This window comes from Idiotropiscis lumnitzeri, chromosome 2 (genome assembly GCF_059441095.1).
Source record: "Idiotropiscis lumnitzeri isolate Australia: NSW breed Sydney's pygmy pipehorse chromosome 2, RoL_Ilum_1.0, whole genome shotgun sequence".
NCBI lineage: Eukaryota > Metazoa > Chordata > Actinopteri > Syngnathiformes > Syngnathidae > Idiotropiscis > Idiotropiscis lumnitzeri.
In genome coordinates this window covers 6,116,669-6,128,952 of record NC_142392.1, presented here as the reverse complement: position 1 = coordinate 6,128,952, position 12,284 = coordinate 6,116,669, and the positions used below count along the sequence as shown (strand labels likewise).

The window sequence follows — 12,284 nt, the reverse complement described above, 5'->3', positions numbered from 1 at the left end:
GGGGGTTGGGGGGGGGGGGCGTTATTGATCGTCCCTGCGAGAGATCGAGATCAATGATGCTGTAACAGTGAACAAGCTTCATGGTCAGGAGCCACGATTGGCTCTTCATAAACACCCCCCGCCCCTCAACCCCTCAAACACTCTAATACACTTGCACATGCGAAAGGTCAGACCACAGAGATGAGCCCCGGTGTTTGCCCCCCCCCCCCCGCATTACAACTGCATTCATTTGGCAAGTCGCGAAAAACCATGATTGATTGCGATGCCGTTGAGAAAAGACGGCCACGCCACACCAAAACAGGCATTATTGCTCTCCAAACATCGATTTTGAAGGACGAATGACTGACTGGAAAAATATGTTCGAATGTGTCAAGGCGAGATACGTTAATGATGCGTAATGGCGTTCTTCAGGCGTTATTATTTATTTATTTATTTTTAGACATAAGCGTGAGTGCGCTTGACTTTGATGGATGCCCGAAAAGGAGAAAATGACACGTAAAGGTCAACTTGCTGGGTTTATGTTCCACGTTGGCTCAATTTCCAATCTAAACTCCTCGAGTACTGAACCCTACTCGCGGTACTTTTACTCGAGTACAATTTTACGACGACTCCTCCCACCTCTCCGATGGAGCTCCATTTCCCATCATCAGACATTATTGTTATCGGAATGACTCATTTTTGATTCGGAGCAATAATGTCGGAACGGTTCAAGATGCTTTAAGTAGCCAAGGTCAAAATTCGTATTTATTTGCTAAAGTACCTCTCGACGCGCACCCGAACCCCCAAGAGTGAGCGAGAGCGCGGTGAGAAGTCATTACCTCAGCTAGTGCGTTGTTAGCAAACACGGAGAGCCCACTCATGACTTGTTAATCACAAAACAAAGCCAAGCCGCCACACACACACACACACACACACACACACACACACAAGCCTGCACGACGCAGGACTTTTGTTTTTCTGCTCAGCGTCGAAGTTATTGCGCTGCTAATGGTGCTTGAAGTAATTACACCCTCTGTTGTTGCTCGCAGGCCGCAATGTGGTCGTCCCGGAGTAGCACACACGCGCGCACCGACACGCGCGCAGACCAACATTCTCGCCCTGAATGGCACCATTAGCCAGAAGGCATCTGCTATAGCTCATTCACGATGGAGTAGATGTGGAATAATTCAGCCGGCATCCAAGGGTCAGCAGGAGTAAACATACTAATTATTACTCATAGCTACTAGACGGTGGGTGGGAAAGACTTAAGGTTGTTGTTTTTTTTTTTTTTTTCGCCAAGCCAAACAAAGCTATAGTGGCGATGAAGTGAATTATTATTTCATTATTGAACAACTGTCCACACGGACATTCAAACATGTTCGAGCAACAAGTGGCATTTTTTTTTTTAACAACTATGGAGGCCGAATCAGAAGGCCAAAGATAACATATACCAGAAAATTTTTCAGCTCTAAACAGACAGACAGATTAAGAATGCCATCATCCTAGACCAGGGGTGTGCAAACTTTTTGATTGGCGGGCCACAATGGGTTCTAAAATTTGACAAGAGGGGCAGATGGATGGAGTGTTTCGGTAACCTCACCTCATCATTTAATTTGAAAAGAAAATGAATAAAAGCATTACAACAGTATATATGCCTTTGAAAAACCACAATATTTAGAAATTAAAACATGAACAAGGTTTATTCATTTCATTTTTTTTTTTTTTTAATTCGGCGGGCCAGATTAAAACGTCCAACGGGCCGCATGTGGCCCTCGGGCCGTAGTTTGCCCACACCTTTCGTAGCCAGACAGACGGACACAAAACTGCGGCAGTACCGTTCCACATCTCGTTGACCTTTAACTTAAGTGATTTATTTATCCGGCCGCACGGGGCAGCTGCGATTCCTCGCTGCCTGTTGGCCTGTGTCGAGGCAAGATGCGGCACAATCCAATATTAATGCCCCTCAGCTCGGGGTGACTGAAATGTCTCTCCGCGTGAGGCGCTTTGTCCTCTAGGAAGAAGCCCAACCGATACCTCACGCCCCATCCCGAGGGATGCTTTGTTTAAGCTCCTGTCATCTCGCCCCACTCGCTCGCTTCCGCATGAGTGTGACGTCGCCGTCTCTTTCGCCTCTCGGAGAAGTGCGGCGTCGTCATGACAATTAACGCAAATTGCCATACCAGAATCTGCGCTTTAGTCCAGATCTACTCCGAAATCAAATCTTCCATGGCTTAAGCCGCACTCCCAGACAAAGTGGAAATGGGCTGAGTAGGACACAGTTGAGAGCACAAAACAACCACGTTTAAGCTCCCATGACCGCGAGTGTGCGCGTCACAAACGAGAAAATGTGCAGGCGCTTCTCAGTCGTGTTCAAGTGCTCGGCAAAATTCAACTCGGAGCACAATCCTCCATGCCACAAGGCTTTCAAAAATAGAATTCCTGCTCGCTTGAAGGTCCTACAGTGCCCCCTTCAGGATTATTCATGTTTTGCTACCTTCCAACACAAACATCATATTTGTTGCCTCCTCCACAGGAGACACATCCTGTTTTTTGTTTTTTTGGTTTAATTCTTTGCTGAGCAAGTGTGAAAATCCCGAGGTGTCTGCGCCGTGTGAAGCCATTACAAAACGGCAAACACACTCGACGGCTCTGCAAACAGTGGCCCTCGCGGCGCCGACGTCGTCATGTTGCAGAGCTAACAGACAGGAATCATTACGTTGCTCCACCGGGGGCCGACGAGCACACACATGAAAACTGCGTATGGTGCACAGGTGGTGGTGGGGGGGAGGGGGGGCGAACATGGGAGGACGCATGCATGAACGAGCACAAGAAGTGAATCAGTGTCAGCACCCAGCAAGGCAAATGACGGCATTGATCACAGACGTCCCCAGTGGGTCGTCCAAGGTCCAAAAAGCGAGATGCCGCGCACCTCGTTGCTTAAGCCGATCAAATATCCATGTCACGAGACGCCTTTCTGCGCCATGCAGACAAGCCAAATATCATCTGGTGGCGTAAATAACCTTCGCCACCATCATCATTAGTAAGAGACATTTCTTTAGGCCGATGTATAAAATTCAGAAAACCAAAAAACTTATTTTCTCGACTAAAAGCCCCAACTTTTTTTCCTCGATTTTGAACCATGTGGCTAATACAATGGTGTGGCTTTTATGTGGATTTTACTTTCACCACTAGGGGCGCTCTATAGTTCAGAAAATATGCTAAATAAATCTCAATTTTTTTTTTGTTCTCTTGGGTTTGTTCTGTTTTAATTAGCAAAATTGTTGCTGTGTTAAAAGGCAAAATCTGTTTATGTACCTTTATGTGCATTCACAGTACAAAATTGTTCTGCACATACAGTAAAAAAATGACGGCTTATAGTCTGGTGCGGCTTGTATATCGTTTATTTTATTGTATTTTATTTTATATATACAGGTGCACCTTATAGTCCGGAAAACACAGTAATTATTTTAAAAAGATGATTTGCTCCCTTAACATTTACAACAATAACGATTGCAATGACTGAATTAAATCATTTTTGGCGCTTCCATCACTATGTATATAGTAAAAAAGGAATCCTTAGTTATGACACCCATAGTATAGTACTCCTACTGCACTATTTTGTTCCAAAAGAAGCAGAAAATTGTTTACGGTGCATTACAAGTCGTGCAAAACCAGCATTCAAAGAGCCATTGTCAGAATTAACAAAAGCTTACCACATCCATCCGAGTCATTTGAACGCCAGCGAGCCCGACAATGGATGACACACTTGCTACGCTGCATCCTTCTTAAACAACAAAAAAAATATATATATATATACATATTTTACAGCGTCGGCGACGTTGCTAATGAAGCTGCACATGGAGGATCGGCTCGATGGGTCTTATCGCAAAAAATACGATGAATAAGTGCAACACTTTAAAGTGTGACAGCTCCGCAGTTCCATTAAGAATTCCTGGAAATTTACAGTGAGCGCGGCACCACGGCTTGCGCCCACAGAAACAAGGCAATCACTCACCTCAGCCACTATAAACAGCCAGACAGCATTTACACACACACACACACACACCCTCACACACACATCATCAGAGATGGATGTGCACCACCACGGAACATACAGACGGATTCAAACGTACACACACCCAAGCGGGAGGAGTGCACAAATGATAGTGTCGATGATTTCTTGTCGCTGACACTCAGCCTCATATGTGTGTGTGTGTGTGTGTGTGCATTTATCATGAAAAAGGGGACGCTAGGTGCCAGGAGGTGCAGAATCTGGGCTCAAACCACAAGCCAATCTTGTAGACACGTCACCTTTGAGAGAATACACGTTCGTACATCTGACACACACACACACGCACACCCCCACCCCCACCCCCACCCACCCCCACACACACACACACGTCATTACCATCCTCACAGCAGCCTGTGTTCTAGTCAGGGTGCGAAGGACTAGCTGATGACATTCAGGGGATATTGGATGTTCTTTGGTTTCTCCTCGTCTCCGCGCCCCCCCGGAGGAGCAGGCGGGTCATTAAAAGTCAAGGCGGATGGCACGCGACGCCTGCAGCAAGCGTGCGAGGACCCTTCTCCCCGTCTCATCATCACATATGTATTTGACGCTCGCAGAGTTCAAGGGTGGTCGGCGTGAGAGAGGGGGGGGGGGGTCGAGTCAACCGGATGAAGGACCGAGAAAACATGACAAGTTTGTTTGACGGCAAATCTACAAATACGCGTCCTTTTGTCTCAAGTGGGTTCCGAATGAATATTAAAATAACCTCACGTGGGAGGGAAAGGTGGAAAAGGAGATCCATCGAACGGGGATGGGTGAAAATGGACCTGACTGAGGTGGGTTTTTTTGTCGAGTGTCCTTGTCTGTTTACAAACACGTCGACAACATTAGTTCAACTTGAGATTCTTTTAGAAATCGCTTGGGATGGTGCTCCAACTTTTTAGGGACAGGAAATTCTTCATGATATCAATTAAAAATAACGCCAACATGACATCATGCACAAGATAACTCAATGTGCTTCACAATTAAAAATACATTTGGAAAAAAAAAATTGAGACATTTAAAAGCAAAGTAAAGCAATAAAAAGTAGCTTCTTAAATTTACTCAAAGAACGACGCAAGGACAAGATTGTGAGAGGAGAAAATTATTTGGGAAATGCTTTACAGTCCCCGCCTCCCAAAGACGTATTTATACGTCTTAGCATTTTTTTTTGGGGGGGGGGAGGGGCCTCATAGCGCTGTGTTTTTATAGCATTAGAACTCTTTAGAACTCCATTAGAACTTCTGTTGGCCTCACAAAATTAGTCAAAATCCAGAAAAGCGCTGGAATTGAGGGCTTTACTCTAGTGAAAATTTCTGGGATTAAATGAGTTAAGAGACGGGTGTCAAACTCATTTTTGCGGACAGGCCACATCGTAGTTCCGTTTTTTATGACTGTGAACCCAAATAAATGTATGATCACCTTACATTATCACATACACATAACAAAATGATGGATAGCCAGATTTGAAATCAGAAGCCAGTTAGGAACAATTTTCCAATTTATTTTAAAAGGAGATGATTGCTAACAAACAAATGGCAGCATTCCATATCTAAATGTTGTTAAAAGTGAAGAAAATGCGCGAGAAACAGGAAGTTGACACCCATGAGTTTCCCCGCGCGGGCCACATAAAAAGAGGTCGCCGGCCAGATCTGGCCCCCGAGCCTTGAGTTTGACACCTATGCTTTAAAAGATTTTTTGTTCAGCCCTCATATACTACTGTAAAACAAAACAAAAGATACAGACTGACTGATTAGAGCTCTGTGTCGATAGGCCCACCTCTACATTCTTAATAAAGCGGCCCGGGTGTGAGCGCCACGCCAAGACGGTCTGCGCGTTGCCATGGCGTTGTCTCGTGCTGACGTGATCATCCGAGTATGAAACCAACATGGTGACGGGAGTGGCACTAATTGTTAGTTTTGCCACACGAGGGAGAGCCGCGGCATCATTAGGCGAGGCGTCGCAGACATGCTGGCGAAATGTCAAGGGAGGTGCGGCGGCGTTGCCGGGTAAATACACACGCTTCGGAACGTTTTTTTTTTTTTTTTTTTTTGCCTCACACTCAATTTGTGGCATCGTTTGCAGCTAAGCGCGGCGTCGGAAGCGAAAAAGGTCAATGTCAACGTGTTCTTGTTTGTTCCGAACAGAAAGTTATGATGACGCTGCTCTATTTCCACAAAATGCTAACTCAGGATGGCATCGGACATAGAGCAATAGCGCCTTGCTGGGCCATTAAATTAGGGACACCCAATTAAAATAAAACGCTCACCTCTCACATATTCACTCACTTATTTACACAAACACACAAAATTCTCTCGATGACGTTTTCTCCCTTTCTCCTCACTCATCCATAATGATGGGAAAATGAAGCTTCAAATTTGCTTCATGAACAAGTTGTTGTATTTTTGAGTCCTGTAGAGGGCAGCGTTGGTTTCAATAAAGGGTTTGAAAAATGGCAAGTCAGTGTGCTTTCAGATCATTATTGAACCGAGAGTGCCATCTACTGGAGTCCAAAACAACTACAAGTGTATCATGAAGCTAAATTTGAAGCTTCATTCACCCATCACGACTCATACCTTCTCTCTCATGCACACACCTCTCACACATCTCCTCACATTCATCCCCACAAACAACTCTCTTTCTCACTTTCTCGCTCTTTTTCCCAAACTCGCTCACTCACTTTTACACGCACACACACACACACACACACGCTGCAGTAGCACTCAGGGCAGCTGTGCGAGCCAACTAACAGCCTGTGACCACATTGTAATTATGAGCCGTTTTGTAATTATGAAGCTCTTTGGTGGTTCTGCATGGACCACCAAAAAGTTTCCGCGTGGTCCGCACAGCCCTCAGGACTGGCGAAAAAGAGGATAGAGGGGAAGAAACTTGCAGACAACTTTGAGAAAGTGAGCGAAACAAGAGGTGTCCCTCGGCCGCAGCCCTGTCAGCGCGGAGAAAAGTGCCTGCGAGGTGTCTGTAAATCAGAATCATTACAGTGTTAACCTCCAATCCGTCTTCATCTGAGCACGCTGTGAGAACGTATCAGCAAACAAGCGTAGGAGCGGCCCCCCTCCCCCTTGCACGTCGACTGTGGAAATGAGGTGGAGCGAGGCCGGAGACCGCTCGCCGGCCGCCGGCCTCCCACGCGTGAATCTGAGCCCGGCCCGAGGTTGAAGGCTCCCCTTGTCTCTCCGTAACCACGACACACACACAGCTCATCCTTGTGGATGTGTGTTGCGGCGCCGCAATAAGAGGTGACTCGCGGGCCGATTGTGATTTATGTGGTGGTGGGTTCGGGTGAGCGGGACGCGGGCCAGCAGAGGGGAGAAGATGGATCCAAAGTGCGAGCGAAGGAGACAATCTGATTACGGCCTTATAACTCCTTTCATCTTCATCTTCGCCACTCACTCTTCCAACCAGCGCCTCCTCTCTACACTTAGCCTGCGCTCGACATGTTGCCATGGTAACAAGAAGCCAACACGCAGAGATGAACACGTAGGATGTGACATATACCAGGTACAGAGTACAGGGTTCGTAATGATTTTTTTTCCTGCTTTAGCGTAACGATAACAAACAATGCAAAACGCCATGGACAAGCTAACATATAGCATTGCTGTCGCGGCATTAAACGCTTTGAGCCTGGGATGTTTACAGTGGAGTAACACACTCTTTAAAACTGCTGGGTCTAAAAAGAACCCAATTGGGGTAAAAAAAAAATTTTAAAAAAAAGGACTTCAACATGAGTTGTTTTTTTGCCCCCAAAAAATGAAAATGAAAATAAAAAAAATGTTTTTTTTTTTTTTTATTTATTTTTTTAAATATTTGTGCTTTTTCTTTTTTTTTTTAATGGACTCACCTATTACTTGGGTCAATTGGACCTAAGTTTCAGATTATTGTTTTGTTTTTTTTTCAAAAAAAATTAAAATAAATGAATAAATAAATAAAAAAAATTGCTCTTTTTTTTAAACCAGCAGTTTTAGGAGAGCATGTAAACTTAACAATATTCACTGGCACATATTCTTTATCCTCTGCAACGGGTACTGAACGATTTTGGAAACAAACTAGTTGCGATTGTTCACTCAATCAGAATACAACAACCCTCCCCCACAAAAAAAAAAAAAATCTGTGGCCTTACCACATTTCACTAACCAATGATATGCAAACGTGGAGTGCACTTCTTCAGCACTGAACTTATCCACGAGCCACTCCACGAATAAATCAATAAAATATATCTAAAGCCTAACTGATGAAGTGAGTACAGCGCAGTCGTAAAGTGGCGTACTGGCAGGAAGTCAAGAGCTCACAATGTGAAGTGCTTCAACAAAACAAGTCCGGGCATCCACTGCGTGAAGAGAAAAGACTAACAATGGTTCCGTTTGCTTCTGGGCAATCAAACAATGTTTGTCCCGAATTGACCCTAATACAGAGTGGGGTAAGGGGGGGCATCGGGTTAAGAAGCTAGCAGATTAAGTCGTTTCAAACTTGCAAGACACAGAAACTGGAATTATTTCAAAACATTTTTTCGATTAAAATAACAATGTAATAGTGTCCGTTTCTGAGTGAGTACGATTGAATCAAGATCACTTCCATGACTGATATGAGAAACACGTATTTGACTTTTTTTCCCCCCCACATGTTCCAAGACTGCCATCCAGTGGCGGCGTGAGGTAATGCAAAGCAAAAAAAAAGGCCTGGTTTGAGTAAACGACTTCATTAAAGTTTTAATTATTTACACGTGTTCTCAGCAAAGCAATAGTTTTATTTTCCGTTTGCACTTCCCAATATGAAGTGAGGGAATTACAAAGCCACGACGTGAATGTCACCGAGGGAATGAAAAAAAAATAAAAATGCTCACAAAAAGTACCAATTATGGCTAAATCATTGGGAAAAATAATCAAATTGCATTTTTTCCCTCCAATATTGCGATTGTGATTTAACATGCAATTATTTTTTTCAAGATCCCCTTCCCTGCTATTTTTTTAACAAACTAATAAGCTCACCTGCGTTTCTTTCCTCCCCCAAATTGCAGCCTCCGCGATACGATACTCCACTACAATATCGATTTAAATGTCCAACTCTCATACCAATAACATCAAAAACACACACCGAGTGACCTATAAAATCATTTCAAAACAAAAACAGGATCGCTTGCCGTATTCCCCAATGCGAGCAAACTCCTTTGAATTCAGCGTACGCAATTGATTCGCGGCAAGCCATCAAAACACGGATGATGACACATTTGGCTCAGTGCAAAGAAAGGCCGGCATCCCGACGTGGCGGGCGCCAGACAAACATCATTAAAAGGAACATCATTAGCGTCCAAACTCATCTGTGTGTGTGCGTTTTTGTGTCCGTTCTCGGAGATGCCAACTTGCTTCCGGGCAGGCGGTAAACTACATGTCAAAAAAAGGATTAAAAAAAAAAAAAAAACGCACTGTACTACAGAATTTCCCCCTAAAGGAGTATGCAAGTGTGAAACTGTGTAGGTGGCGCCTTGGCACACGACGACGTTACACGCTGTTTCTATACAACGCGAGTCAATTAGAGGCAAGCGCAAGCCGTTTTATGAAGAAAGTTAACTCGCGCTCGCGCGCAAACCCGAACAAGCGGATGGCGAGGGATCTCGGCGGTTGTACTGCAGCAAAGGTTCATGTATTTTCATTTACTCGCTAATCAGCATGTCCTGCACCAGTTGCGGACGTAATGATTTGGAAGCAAGGCGTCTTAAAGAAGACGGATAACCTCACGGCCGGCGGTTATGGATGGTAATAGCTCGACGAGGCTATTGATAAAAGATCTCTAACTCTTTCCCGGACATTTAGATTTTTTTTCCAAGTTCGCCGGGCCGGATTAAAACGTTTAACGGGCCGCATGTGGCCCCCGGGCCGTAGTTTGCCCACACCGGGTCTAGTCTAACAACAGATCAATGCAGATAGCAGCGTCGCATCGCTTTGGATTTGAGATCAGCACAGCTTTTGAGTAGAAGATAAGATTAGAAGGGAATCTCATTTTACTGTGTTGCAGATTATCTAGATTTCATTTTTGCATGATCAGAATATTTTAGGCATCTACATTCAGCATACCCACAATTATCAAGTCAAGTTTGATTTTTTTTTTTTTTTTTTAAGAATCTAGTTTTAAACTGGACTCTGCAAGGCTCATTATAAAAGAACAAACTGCTAACTTTTTTTTTTTTCCCCCCACAGATGAGTCAAAATGGCAAAGGTGACAACGACAGGTCACCAACTCTGCCTCGCGAACACAGCGGGAGGGCAGTAAACAAAAGCAAGGGACGAGATTTACAAAAACGCACATACAGAGAAAAAAACCCAGCAGTATATCAAATGCAAGCGAGATAGCAAACTTGCACAGACTTCATTATGGTGAAAACAGCTGCAGGCCTCCAGGAAGGTCATGATCGTGTGTCTGCGCGTGTGTGTGCGCGCGCGTGTGTCCTGTGGGGAGGTTTCGGACCTAATTGGCACCGGCATGTCAAATGTTCCCAAACTGGCACGGTTTAAAATGCTCTGATGAATTCCAATAAGATCGCTGTAAAGTTGCGGCAAGACTTGACGCCTGATTTTCAACTAATCCCACCGCGCTTAATAAGATGGCGAAAAAAGGTCCCCGGATAAATTTAGACAATAATGTACGAGTCGCTCGGAGGGGGCGACATAAGTAACAATGTCAAAGTCCCATTAATACTGTCCATTATGTGAGGACAAGCACGCTGGCTTGGAATTATTCTCTAATGAATGCAAATTAGCTTAATTAATGACCTCATTAACATAACTTCTTGTGTTCAATACATCACAGAGACACGCGGGACATTAAGCAGCTCAAGTGGCCCCTCGTTTATTCTGGTTCCGGCTAATCTATATTGCATATTTCTATCATCCCCTGACGGTGTCGGCCTGTCATCCTGATAAGAAATCGACGGCACATTTGCCTCCCTCGTGGTTAATCTTCACGGGCTAATGTTAGTGTTTCTAATATTAGCGACTGAAAATGATCAGGAAGAAGCAGCTCATGATTGCGGTCAGCTGACTTGTATAGAAAAGTGGAGTATTTATTTTATTATTTTATGTTGTTGTAATTTGCAATTCAGATTATAAAATATAATTAACAATGATTTTAATTTGTGGTGATTGAAATTGAGCGAATTAGGGTATTAAAATGATTTATTAATTTGCAAACTTGTTTTTTCTTAAATACCTGCAATTATTTTATTGATCAATTTAGAGCCCAAAAAATGCTATTCACAAAAAGGAGAATGGTTAATTATATATAATTAAATTAAAATAATTGCATAGAATGTATATAATAATTTTTATTTTCATCTATTTATCCTAAAAATCAAATGTTTGAAAATGTTCCCCAAACTCTATGAGGAGAAACGAGTACGGAGCCTTATTAAAACCCACTGAATGAGGCAATCTTGAGTTCCAACAGAGCTTAAAAGTGTGCGACTTTCATAGAAGTATGATGATGTGAAAAAAGCCACAGCAGTCGACGAGTCAAATTGCTCAAATATGAGGCCATTCCGCCAATAATCAAAATGCAAATAAATAAAGTGAAGCACAACACTCTGCCTTCTACGGCTCTGAGTAATTGCAGCTTCAAGAGAGTAATTTATGTCCCAAACAACTCAATTTAAAGTTGTAAATGTGAAAACAATAGTTGCATAACTGCAAATACTTATTTGGTGCAATGGAGCCTTTAAATCCCATTTTTGAGGTCCCTTTGCAATCAATAACATTGCATACGGGTAAAACTTGTTGGGGGGGGGGGTTTGAAGTTTTATTTTTTTTAAAGCACCGCAGCAGTGAGTTATACGATAAACAGCAGCATAATGTACTTAAAGATTTGGACAACTGACCTGCACCATCGCGTGGCTGAGAAAATGATGACTTGTACAACAGTGACCTCCAGTGGTAACATGCTAGTACTGCAGGGTGCAAAAAAAAAAAAAAGAAAAAAGACAGTTCTATGATACCAGTCAGGCATTAAAACGAACGAATTTGAAAATATAGCAACTTGTTTTATTCATTCATTTAATATGGTGACATATAACGTAAAAAAGAGTAACGAAAAAATTCATATAAAAAAAAAAAAAAAATGGGCAACTGACCTGAGCAGTCGAGTGGTTGAACTAATGATGACTAGTAGCACAGTGACCTCCAGTGGCGACATGTGGTACTGCAGGGTAAGGGGAAAAACAAAACTTTTTGTTAGCATGCTAAAGTAGGTGGAC

General features: G+C 43.4%; 1 long non-coding RNA gene across 1 annotated transcript in view; it reads right to left on the bottom strand.

The window, feature by feature from the left end:
* LOC148341471 (uncharacterized) overlaps window positions 1-12,231 on the bottom strand; it is a 29,352-nt gene extending 17,121 nt beyond the window's left edge. The window contains exons 1-2 of the long non-coding RNA XR_015842208.1: window positions 12,162-12,231; window positions 11,910-11,978 (exon numbers count right to left, since the gene is read on the bottom strand). This is a non-coding gene — a long non-coding RNA (uncharacterized LOC148341471). The remainder of the gene's footprint in view (window positions 1-11,909; window positions 11,979-12,161) is intronic.
* Window positions 12,232-12,284: the final 53 nt, after the last annotated feature.